This window comes from Oncorhynchus kisutch, linkage group LG16 (assembly GCF_002021735.2).
Source record: "Oncorhynchus kisutch isolate 150728-3 linkage group LG16, Okis_V2, whole genome shotgun sequence".
Classification (NCBI taxonomy): domain Eukaryota; kingdom Metazoa; phylum Chordata; class Actinopteri; order Salmoniformes; family Salmonidae; genus Oncorhynchus; species Oncorhynchus kisutch.
This window is the reverse complement of record NC_034189.2, coordinates 39,570,898-39,584,235: the sequence shown is the minus strand read 5'-3', so window position 1 is coordinate 39,584,235 and position 13,338 is coordinate 39,570,898. Positions and strand designations below refer to the sequence as shown.

Genomic DNA, 13,338 nt, shown 5'->3' with positions numbered 1-13,338 from the left:
GCATTTCGCTACACTCGCATTAACATCTGCTAAACATGTGTATGTGACAAATACAATTTGATTTGATTTAGTGTCTAGTTTGAGAAACAAATGCCTCAAGTCCTCAACTGGTAGCTTAATTAAATAGTGCCCTCAAAACACCAGTGTCAATGACAACAGTCGAGAGGCGACTACGGGATGCTAGCCTTCTAGGCAGAGCCATATCTCAGACTGGCCAATAAAAATAAAATATTTAAGATGGGCAAAAGAACACAGACACTGGACAGAGGAACTGTGCCTAGAAGGCCAGAGTCCAGAGTCACCTCTTTGCTGTTGGTTGAGACTGGTGTTTTGAGTGCACTATTTAATTAAGCTGCCAGTTAAGGACTTGAGGCATTTGTTTCTCAAACTAGACACTAATGTAGTTTGGGGCGGCTGGGTAGCCTAGTGGTTAGAGTGTTGTTCAAACCCCCGAGCTGACAGGGTACAAATCTGTCGTTCTACCCCTGAACAGACAGTTAACCCACTGTTCCTAGGCCGTCATTGAAAATAAGAATTTGTTCTTAACTGACTTGCCTAGTTAAATAAAGGTTAAAGAAAAAGTTAAAACGTTAAAAGTCACTGCTCTTTAGTTAGGCCATTCTACTGCCGATGTTTGTCTATGGGCTCGATTTTATACACCAACGGGTGTTGCTGAAATATCCGAAACCACTCATTTGAAGTGGTATCCACATACTTTTGGTGATGTGTATTTATCCTGTTTCAGTCTTTGGGAGATAGTTATATCTGTTCAAGGCAGCAGCTTGAGGTTGGCACAAGAGGATGTGTTTACATCGAAAATAGAAGCAGGCCATTGGCTGCCTTCATCACGAGGGAAATGTATGGGAGTTGTGATTGGTTCCAAGTTTAGCAGTTCGGCAAATTTGCCTGCGCAGACTGTTGAAATTGTTTTTTTTATGAGAAAATGTGCAAGAATGGAAGGTGCCAACACATCGTATTGTCACCATAGGCATGTTTTACCGTCATATACAAAACATCAGCTCCTCCCTCGACGGGGATCGCGCAACTTCACGTTTTTTAGCTTCAGACCACCACCTAATTTCCCCGTTCTCAACAAAAAATGTCCTTCCTCGTTTCAAAACACAGACTGCAAGTAGTTGATTTCCTTCTCATTTCTAATGAGATGATATAGAGGCTGTCATCAACACTGTTATAAATTATAGATCGCCTTACCTTTTACTTTGCCTATGGACAACAAATCACGAACTAAAGACTTGAAGAGATTATGGTTTCCTGTTGCAGATCCGCTGCAAAAGTACAAGCAGTTCACTTACAACAAACAGCGTAACCAAATATATATTTTAAAACTAATCTTATGGTTCTATCTGTAGCATTATAGTCTGATGATGACGCCCATATGCAGAAGAATGTCTTCTCCAATAGGAGTTTCGCATTCGATCAGGGTTACTCAGACTCTTTTTCGATAGCCAATCAAGACGCAGACTTTGCTGCCAGACAAAACCGGACAGGGCTGTTCCGATAGATTAACAACCTCCCATGATGTCCTTCGCCGTCCATTTGAAGTATTTTCGTGGATATTAGAAGACAATGGTCAAATTCAGTTTTCATTAACTGTAATCAAAGATAGATTACATGTTTGTATTTGTTGACGCGTCGCAAATTTCCCCAAAACATGAGCAAACCATCTAAAGCAAATACTAAATTATCCGCTGCCGTTCAGAAGGAGGAGGACACCCATCAGAACAGCCAAGTGTTTACCACGTGTTTTCAGGGAAAGTGAAAGTAGCTGGAGCCTCTGCTGAAACTGGGGAAATGGGCATGGCCCGATTTATAAGTCATAGTTTTTATATATATAATGATTGTCTACTTTGACACTGACAAACTGAGATCAATAAAAACGATTTGGCCTGCATTCAAAGAATAGCCCAGCCCAATGAAGCGAGAACACATTTAAAAAATCAAATCAAATGTATTTGTCACATACACATGGTTAGCAGATGTTAATGCGAGTGTAGCGAAATGCTTGTGCTTTAGTTCCGACAGGAGGAAATATATATATACTGAACAAAAATATAAACGCAACATTTTCAAAGATTTTACTGATTTTCTGTCAATGTAAAACATCTGTCAAAATTAATTAATTAGGCCCTAATCTATGGATTTCTCATGATTGGGCAGGGGTGCAGCCATGGGTGGGCATAGGCCCACACACTTGGGAGCCAGGTCCAGCCAATCTGAATGAGTTTTTCCACACAAAAGGGCTTTACTAAAGACAGAAATACTCCTCAGTTTTTGAGAAAAATAAGCTTTTTGGAAAATGTATGGACAAATTTTGGGATCTTTTATTGAAGCTCATGAAAAATGTGGCCAACACTTTACATTCATATTTTTGTTCAGTATATATATTATAGGTTACAGTAGGCTACTAAATAAACTTTCCAGTGGCACACTGACTCACCCAATGATGAAGATACTGTAAGTAGGCCTATACAGTGCTGCTGTTGGGATTTGTGAGAGAAAAATATGTTTTTCCCGCAATTGTATTTAGAAATGTGTAAAAGGCAAACTGACAGCGGCAACAAACCATATAAATATAATCCATAGATCACAGTTCCTATTCAAGTCGGGACTGGCAGCCATTACTAGCGTACCATGAGTTTAACAGTCAAATTGCCATGGTAAGAGGTTCCAAAACCCTTCTATAGGTTTTATGGCAATGCAACAAGCTGTTCTATATTAGGCTAGCATGCTTCCCAAATGGTTGGAATACCGGTAACTACCAAAATAAAGGAAACACTTGAGTAAATGAGGCATAGAAACGATTTGTTTTGGTGTGGGGTAGAGCTTCCTGGCATGGTTTAGGTCCACTTGTAGAATATATGCCAAGGCGCACTGAAGCTGTTCTGATAGCTTGTGGTGGCCCAACACCATATTAAGATCCTTTATGTTGGTGTTTCCTTTATTTTGGCAGTTACATGTATGTGCTTTTGATCAAACTTAATCCACAGTTATTCTGAAATGAGTGATCCTCTGTGGGTAAATTATGCTCTCTGGTGTATTTTGAACATTGAGAGCGGGCTCCTATGTTTTTTGGTTCTGTTTTGCCTTTCGGGCCCCCTACGAGCTTGGGCCCAGGGGCATCCCCAGCCGCACCCTCAGAGCATGCGCAGACCAGCTGGCTGGTGTGTTTACGGACATATTCAATCAATCCCTATCCCTGTCTGCTGTTCCCACATGCTTCAAGAGGGCCACCATTGTTCCCGTTCCCAAGAAAGCTAAGGTAACTGAGCTAAACGACTCAATCAACAAGTAGCACTCACTTCCATCATCATGAAGTGCTTTGAGAGACTAGTCAAGGACCATATCACCTCCACCCTACCTGACACCCTAGACCCATTCCAATTTGCTTACCGCCCAAATAGGTCCACAGACGATGCAATCTCAACCACACTGCACACTGCCCTAACCCATCTGGACAAGAGGAATACCTATGTGAGAATGCTGTTCATCAACTACAGCTCAGCATTTAACACCATAGTACCCTCCAAACTCGTCATCAAGCTCGAGACCCTGGGTCTCGACCCCGCCCTGTGCAACTGGGTACTGGACGGGCCGCCCCCACTTGTGTCTATAAGGTAGTAGTTTTGGAATTGTTAGCTAGATTACTTGTTGGTTATTACTGCATTGTCGGAACTAGAAGCACAAGCATTTCGCTACACTCGCATTAACATCTGCTAACCATGTGTATGTGACAAATCAAATTTGATTTGATTTGGGGGTAGGTAACAACATCTCCACCCCGCTGATCCTCAACACTGGGGCCCCACAAGGGTGCGTTCTGAGCCCTCTCCTGTACTCCCTGTTCACCCACGACTGCGTGGCCACACACGCCTCCAACTCAATCATCAAGTTTGCGGACGACACAACAGTGGTAGGCTTGATTACCAACAATGACGAGACGGCCTACAGGGAAGAGGTGAGGGCCCTCGGAGTGTGGTGTCAGGAAAATAACCTCACACTCAACAAAACTAAGGGGATGATTGTGGACTTCAGGAAACAGCAGAGGGAACACCCCCCTATCCACATCGATGGAACAGTAGTGGAGAGGGTAGTAAGTTTTAAGTTCCTCGGCGTACACATCACAGACAAACTGAATTGGTCCACCCACACAGACAGTATCGTGAAGAAGGCGCAGCAGCGCCTCTTCAACCTCAGGAGGCTGAAGAAATTCGGCTTGTCACCAAAAGCACTCACAAACTTCTACAGATGCACAATCGAGAGCATCCTGTCGGGCTGTATCACCGCCTGGTACAGCAAATGCTCCGCCCACAACCGTAAGGCTCTCCAGAGGGTAGTGAGGTCCGCACAACGCATCACCGGGGGCAAACTACCTGCCCTCCAGGACACCTACACCACCCGATGTCACAGGAAGTGGTGACGTAAAGTCTATACTGTTACATTGATGCTGTTGACCCGGAGCACTGGTTGCTGCGGAAAGAGGGAGGAGGTCAAAAGGGGGGTGAGTGGAGCCGATGTGAAATGGCTAGCTAGTTAGCGCTAGTGGCGTTAGCTAGTGGCGTAGCTACCACCTACAAGGAACGGGACACATACATGGACGCATACAAGACAGCATGCTACGAACTCCGACAAGACATCAAACATGTAAAAGGGCAAGGAGGGAGGTGGAATCCTATTACACTGGCTCCAACGCTTGTCATATGTAGCAGACCTTGCAGACAATAATGGATTACAAAGGGAAACCCAGCTGAGTTGCCCAGCAATGCAGAACTCCCAAACGAGCTAAATGCCTGTTTTCGAGGAATATAAGACTGGGCCTTGTGTGATCTTTCTCTCCATGGCCGATGTGAGCAATACGTTTAACAGGTTATCAATCAACAAGGCAGCCAGACCAGACAGAATACCAAGGTGCTTTCTCAAAGCATGCGCAGACCAGCTGGCAAGTATTTTCACTGACATTTTCAAACTCTCCTTGTCCCAGTCTGCATAGCCGCAGGAAGTAGTTTGGGGGTGGTGCTGCGGGGGTGTAATAAAAAAAGTATATATATATTTTTTTTCATTCAGATTTTTCAGGGGATGCTGCAGCACCCCTACTTCCCGCGGCTATGCCAGTCTGTAATCCAAACATGTTTCAAGCCGACCACCATTGTCCCTGTTCCCAAAAGATCTAAGCTAACCTGCCTAAATGACTATTGCCCTGTAGCACTCACATGTGTAATTATGAAGGGCTTTGAAAGGCTGGACATGACACACATCAACACCATCATCTTAAAGCTCATCACTTAGCTAAGGACCCTGGGCCTAAACACCTCCCTCTGCAACTAGATCCTGGACTTCCTGACGGGCCGCCCCCAGGTGGTAAGGGTAGGTAACAACACATGCGCCACGCTGATCCTCAACACAGGGGCCTCTCAGGTGTGTGTGCTCAGTCCCCTCCTGTACTCCCTGTTCCCTCATGGCCAGGCACAACTCCAACACCATCATTAAGTTTGCAGATGACACAACAGTGGTGGGTCTGATCATAAACAACGACGAGACAGCATAAGGGGACGAGACAGCATCAGGGGACGAGACAGCATATGGGGAGGAGGTCAGAGACCTGGCCGTGTGGTGCCAGGACAACAACGTCTCCCTCAACGTGATCAAGACTAAGGAAATGATTGTGGACTACAGGAAAAGGAGGACCGAGCACGTCCCCATTCTCATCGACGGGGCTGTAGTGGAGCAGGTTGAGAGCTTCAATTTCCTTGGTGTCCACATCACCAACAACCTAACATGGTCCAAGCACACCAAGACAGTCGTGAAGAGGCCACGACAAAACCTATTCCCCCTCAGGAGACTGAAAAGATTTGACATGGGTCCTCAGATCCTCAAAAGGTTCTACAGCATCCTGACTGGTTGCATCACTGCCTGGTATGGCAACTGCTCAGCCTCCAACCACAAGGCACTTCAGAGGGTAGTGGGGCCAAGCTTCCTGCCATCCAGAACCTCGATACCAGGCGGTGTCAGGGGAAGGCCCTACAAAATGTTGAAGACTCCAGCCACCCTAGTCATAGACTGTTCTCTCTGCTACCACACAGCAAGTGATACCGGAGCACCAAGTCTACTTCCAAGAGGCTTCTAAACAGCTTCTACCCTCGAGCCATTAGACTACTGAACATCTAATCAAATGGCTACCCAGACTATTTGCATTGATCACCCCCTTTTACGCTGATGCTACTCTCTGTTATTATCTATGCATAAGTCACTTTAATAACTCTATCTACATGTAAATATTAACTCCATTACCTCAACTAACCGGTGCTCCCGCACATTGACTCTGTACCGGTACCCCCTATATAAAGCCTAGCTACTGTTATTTTACTGCTGCTGTTTAATTATTTGTTACTTTTATTTATTTCTTTTTTTTTTAGGTATTTTTCTTAAAACTGCATTGCTGGTTACACCAGTTCTATTCAGTACATGTGACAAATACAATTTTATTTGATTTAAATAGTCAATTAATGGTACACAAACTATCTGCACTGACCCTATCTTGCATTGACCCTATGCACACTCACTTGACTATATATGCACACCATATACACACTCACTCACACACACAATACATTGACACTCCCACACAAAACCCATACACATAAACATTCATTACATACGCACGCACACACACACATACCAAAACAACAAACACACAAACATTATTATCTATCCTGATGCCTAGTAACTTTACCCTGCCTTCATGTACATATCTACCTGAAATACTTTGTACCTCTGCACATTAATCTGGTACTGGTACTCCCTTTTTTACAAGGTTTACAAGGTTTATTTCTCCATATGATATGCTAAATACTGTATATCCAATGCAAAAAAAATCTACATTTAAATGGTATTAATATTAATTAAAAAGTGTTATTTCCCATATATTTCTGTTAATTCCCACAGAAACTTTCCACCTCTGAATAATCCCCAAAATGTGCAATCTTAATTATTGGTCACATACAAATATTTAGCAGTTGTTATTGCAGGTCTGGCTAAATGCGTGTTTTCCTAGCTCCACCAGTGCAATAATATTTGACCGTGTGTCAAATATGAATTGATTTGCGTTGATATGGTACTAGGAAAGCTCTAATGCGAAACATAATATGCCTAGCATAATCTGTAGGCTAAACTGATCACAATATAATATGATTAAAGGCCTGAAACATTTGGCTACATAAGGAACATACCATTTTTGGTTTCAATTCATATAGGCTAATAGAGTAGCTCTGTATGTGACACTGTGTTCTGAGGACCACCAAGCTGTTCCAAAAGCCAGTGATCCACAATATCGGGGACATCTGTTTCAGTGCAGATTTTGCACTCCTATGACAATTGTGTTAAGTGTCCTTAAATATTTCTAGCAGTTCCAGCCACATTGCGGAACGAACCTCGGGGGGAGAGTATGGGCAGTTCATGTCCTCACTCAGAGCAAAGGGTTCATGTTTTTCAAACTCCACATGTCACCTGTAGCCGTTTATGCAAAAATATTATGGATTCTTGTAAGAGGGTTCACTTTGGGATAACCTTTTAACTCATTACACAACACAATGTGGGTGTGTGATTTGTCCTGTCCTCTCATCCTCCCTCTCAGGAGCAGCCACAGTGGTCCACCACCTTAGATGGTATCTTCCCATAAATGATCTGCTCCATGCGGTTGAAGTAGAGCATGATGATGAGGGACATCTTAGTTGGAGTACAACAGGGCCCTGTGGTACCCCGGCGCTAGCCTTGTTCACCAGGTGAGTGTGGGGGTACTTCTGGAGGTGCATGTACTCACACTCTCCAGAACAGTAGTTGGCCTTGAAGCGTTTGGGGGCAATGATCCAGTCCCAGCCAAAGGCCTCAAAGTCGATGGTGAGGGGGTATCGGCAACACAGTGTCTCTGAGGACTCCTCATCACAGTCCAGGGCTGAGTCCCTCCGGGAACGCTTTAGGTTCTCCGATATCTTCACCTCCATGAAGAGTTGCTGTGAATTGAATGTCAATAAGAAGGAAATCCAAAACAAAACAGCACTGCAAACATCTGGTGGCATAACTCTGATGGAATGAAATCTCCTCTGTGGATTGATTTGTTTATACATGGTTATTACTATTAATATATTTGATTAAACCTTGTAACCAACATATTATGATGCCTAAAGGCAAAACCACATTCCAAATCATTAAGATATAATTACATTAATACACAGTAGGTCTGTACTTAACAGTCCCTCTTCTCCCAACTCTGCTACTGTGACAGCTAAGTCCTGCCTTTTCGAATCATAAGCTTTGATCTCGAGACCATAATGAGTTTCGGGCTGATGAAGCCAGGTTTTGAGTAATTGATTTGTCTACACTTTGCCAAGAGCTTGAACCAGAAACCACATCGATCTTCAGGGAGAGGATCCGTATGCGCGAGTTTCCCTCAGTGGTTGCTTTTATGCGGGAGATTTGCAAGAAGACAGTTGTGACGGTGTCAGCCGGCCGCAGGTGCACCCAAAGTTGTGCATGTAAAATGTTGTTAGGTCGAATCTTCGGACTGAGATTGAAGAAACAACAAGATGGTATACCGTCTTGTTGTGACATTCGTCCAGCTAAAAAGATAAGAGTTAGAATAAGTCCCCGTTTTGACCATTTGGAACCCAATTACGCACCCCACACTGGTGAATTTACGCACAGACTTTTCTGGTTCCATGGCGTATGGCAGGCATAAACTACCCACTTTGGTATGAGAAAATAAGTAATTACTTACGTGTTGCCATAGACATGATCGTTTCAGTTGGGGCACGCTCCTCATCCTCATACTGGTCTGTAAATTGTGAAAGGATGGGAGCTCTAGGTAAGAGCTGCCTGATCATTTCTCCGCTGATGTTTTGGAGCCTGCTCGAGCCTCAGAATACTGAGAATTTGGGATCAACTCGCAGGTTGAGCATTGCTGTACTTCTCCATCCACTGTTGTTACGTTGGCTTGGTGCCTTGTGGTTTCATTCACCCCCATGGTGGTGCCAAGTGCACCTATGAGTGTAAGGTAAAGCATAAATTGCATCCTGTCACTTGTCTTTTTAACCCCACTTTGTACAGAATAGCATATTCCAGGTCTATATAACACAGTGACAGGTATTTTAATGACAATTTTTTAAATAATCTCCCCTTTTATGATTCTGATTGGCTGCATTAGAGTTGAATGTTTTGATTCAGTTTTAAAGAGATAAACTGTTTTAAAACGCTATAGTACATGCTTCCAGTAATTGGCCTATGTTTCCATCCTATTGGCAACAGATTTCATGGGAATATTGTAGAATCCACATGTTACGGTTTTCTTCCGTCAAAGGAGAGTCAATGCAAAATGCAGCGTGGTAATTTTTATACATCTTTAATAAAGATGAACACGAACACGAACAATACAAAAACAGTAACGCGAAACCCGAAACAGCCTAGACTGGTGCACACTAACACAGAGACAGGAACAATCACCGACGAAACACTCAAAGAATATGGCTGCCTAAATATGGTTCCCAATCAGAGACAACGATAAACACCTGCCTCTGATTGAGAACCACTTCAGGCAACCATAGACTTTTCTAGATAACCCTACTAATTCACAATCCCAATACCTACAAAAATCCCAAGACAAAACACACCACATAATAAACCCATGTCACACCCTGGCCTGACCGAAATAATAAAGAAAACACAAAATACTAAGACCAGGGCGTGACACCACATAAAGAAAATATTATGTTCCACCTGTGGTGTGTTTCCACCAAAATGACTTGTTGTGAATACAAATCAGTGTCTGATGACATAGTGCACACAAAATGTACGCCTACTTTTTCACGCACGTTTTTTTATGTACAGAATAAAAATCTAAAGTCCATTGTGGTTCCATCTCATTTTCAACTCTACCGTAATTTTGTCACAAAAACTGTTGCATTAAATAGCGATGTTGCATTAAGTGGCGATTTTAGCATGGAAATCTTGTTGGGGCAAAAAAATAAATAATGTGGGATGCACGCCAGCAAAGCTACTACACAATACTAAACAATTCATTAATTGCACTATAATGGTGACAAACGTTCCCCACAAACTGATAGGGGCTACATAAATCTGTCCTAACAGCAGTCCCAACATCTTACCACTGCTACACCTAGCTATCAGCGGAGCCTTGTCTGGCAGCAGAACAGTTCATTCAGCCTCATTTACTGCCTTTAAAAAAGCATTGCTGATATGGCTGACTTGCGTAAACAAATGTGGTTTCTAATGACAATTGAGATGTACATAAGGGATGACAAGTGGCATAAGGGATGAGAAGTGGATTAGAGGTAATCCATAATTTCGATTAAGACATTAATGAGTGAGCTAGGATGGACGTAGTCCATATAACTATATGTTTAGCACTTTTAAAATGTACAGCGACAAAATTCAGAACATGAGCCGTTCTTACAGTATTCTCCCTGTACACCAAGTCAGAACCGTAGAATAAATAATGAAAGCTCTTACAATATTGGATGATTACATTTCTCAAATACAGGTTATAGGCTACATGTGTACCACCAAGTCAGAACATTAGGTGAAATTAAGAGGTGAAAATACACCAAATTATTAGGGTGAGGCACATGGGCTACTAACATTTTACTACACAACATACACTTAGTATTACTTTCTTAGCTACAGTATACATACAGTTGAAGTCGTAAGTTAATTAACATACACTTAGGTTGGAGTGGAGTCATTAAAACTTGTAGAAGTAGAAGGACCATCACACACCATATCATCGCGTGACTCCAAGTTTACTTTAATATGATGGTTATTATATCGAACAAATGGTCTGTCGGGATTTATAAAATTGTCCCGAAAATTCCTGTTTCCATCACAGCTGTCATTATAATTTTTTTAAACGCATGACTGCACTCGCATAAAACTGTGGATGGAAAAGTGGTTAGTGTGGGTGTTTACCGAGGCATGATGCAGCGTTCATGTATTAGCCGAAACAAGGAAACCCGGAAGTTGTAGTTATACACGAGTCGTGTTCAATCAGTTAGCAAGTCAGACATTTCCTAGTTTCGACTAGCATGTGAATGTTGCATAAAACCTGGGAAAATACTGATGAAATTCCCAGATGGAATTTTAAACACAGATTGGATAATACTTATTTCTACATGCAGGTTTCACTGCCTTCCAGACTTTTGCCCTTGTGATTTTTGTAGCCTACATTTTAACAGAGAAGTCTGTTCTCTGTGATTTATTTTCCCTCATCAAAGGTAAGGCAATAATTGTTTTTATAGCAGCGGTGTTACAGCCTTTTATAGCAACACTTCACAAAGGAGAGAGAAATTATGTTTAAACTTCATGCATATTAATTACCTGACGCATGAAACAAGTCACGGCCGAGCTATGGAAACATGAAATGCTCGTAAAATTGTATAAATGTCGACCAGACAATTTGTTCGTTCGACATGGTGGGATCTTTTTTTGTGAGTCAAATTAATTATGTGAGAAATAATCTTTATGCGCAAATAGGCTATTGATATAGTTAATAACCATCATATCGAAGTAAATTTGTAGTCATGATATGTTGTGTGTCCTCCCACTACAACTTGGGAAAGCATACAGTTTATTAGGCTACAGGTTAAATACATTATGATGAACATCACAGGGTGAGGGTCTGAATGTGCAAGGTGATGAACTTGACGTAACTTTCCAATGAATATCGAGTCTTATTCTGGTGACATGATGATTGATGCCATGGCTGCTGTTTGACAAATAAAATAATACCGCTCTTATCCATAACAATCTCTGTCACACCCTGATCTGTATCACATGTCCTTGTGATTGTCTCCTCCCCCCTCCACGGGTCATCCATCTTCCCCATTATCCCCTGTGTATTCATACCTGTGTTCTCTGTTTGTCTGTAGCCAGTTTGGCTTGTTTGTCAAGTCAACCAGAATTTTTTTGTATCCGGTCCTGCTTTTTCCCAGCCTCACTTTTCTCATCCTCCTGGTTTAGACATTTGCCTGTCCTGACCCTGAGCCCGCCCACCTGACCACTCTGCCTGACCCTGATCCTGAGCCTGCCAGCTGTCGTGGACCTTTGCCCCACCTCTGAATTACCGACCTCTGCCTGACCTGACCCTGAGCCTGCCTACCGTTCTGTACCTTTGCCCCTGTTGCTGTAATAAACATTGTTTCTTTGACACTGTCTGCATCTGGGTCTTACCTTTGTCCTGATAATTTCATAATGTTGATTGCCTACCCGCACTGTGTCTGCAAGCTGTTGGCTAGAGCACATGTGCCAAAACCAGAGTGGGCACATAAAGCTACCGCAGCAGTTTCTGTGACAAAACCATCAGTAGAGTTGAAAATGCGATGGAAACCCATTTCATTTGTATTTTTCTTTCTGTACATGGGAGTGAACTTCAAAGTGATTTAAAAAAAATGTACACTACGTCGTAAGCACAGCCTTTTATCCACAAAAAAAGTATGTTTGTTGGAAACACATCCCTAAGGGGAAATGCATATATTGTTTTGTGCAGATTATAGAATATTTGCTTGATAATCTGTCGCAAATTGGATGGAAACCTAGCTACTGTTTGGAAATGGGGCAGAACTGTTCCTGTTCTGATCAGAGACATACAGTTGAAGTCGGAAATTGACATACACTTAGGTAAGTAATTAAAAGTAATTAAGTAATTAAAACTTGTTTTTCAACCACTCCACAAATGTCTTGTTCACAAACTATAGTTTTGGCAAGTCGGTTAGGACATCTACTTTGTGCATGACACAAGCAATTTTTCCAGCAATTGTTTACAGACAGATTATTTCACTTATAACTCACTGTATCACAAGTTTCAGAAGTTTACATACACTAAGTTGACTGGGCCTTTAAACAATTTTAAACTTCTAATAGGCTAATTGACATAATTTGAGTCAATTGGAGGTGTACCTGTGGATGTATTTCAAGGCCTACCTTCAAACTCAGTGCCTCTAATAATCATTTGTTCGTTGTTTTATTCATATTTTATTATCATTGTTGATCTGTTTATTAGTAATTTCCAAGTTTATATAAATTGAACATTAGGATGCTCTTGTTCAAGAGCACGGACTGTTGGATTCAACATTTTGAACATTGAGATAAAGACAAAGACATGATAGATCAGTGAGATGTGTAGAAAGACAGAGTGGCTGTGGATTGTGCTGGGTGGATGGGAGGAGCTCAAAGGATTGATATAGGGAGACAGATGGACATCTGTGGACTAGCCGAAGGAGGGGTTGAGGTCAGGAGGTGAGGTCAGATCCCCTGAAG

General features: G+C 42.3%; 1 protein-coding gene and 1 pseudogene across 2 annotated transcripts in view; both read right to left on the bottom strand.

Moving 5' to 3' along the window:
* LOC109906681 (signal transducer and activator of transcription 1-alpha/beta-like) overlaps positions 1–1,434 on the bottom strand; it is a 28,576-nt gene extending 27,142 nt beyond the window's left edge. For both annotated transcript variants that reach the window (XM_020504514.2, XM_020504515.2), the window contains exon 1: positions 1,213–1,434. The gene's annotated coding sequence lies outside the window, so the exon portion shown is untranslated. The remainder of the gene's footprint in view (positions 1–1,212) is intronic.
* A 6,210-nt stretch (positions 1,435–7,644) lies between these two features.
* LOC109906855 (growth/differentiation factor 8-like) lies at positions 7,645–9,082 on the bottom strand (annotated as a pseudogene).
* Between the last annotated feature and the right edge of the window lie 4,256 nt (positions 9,083–13,338).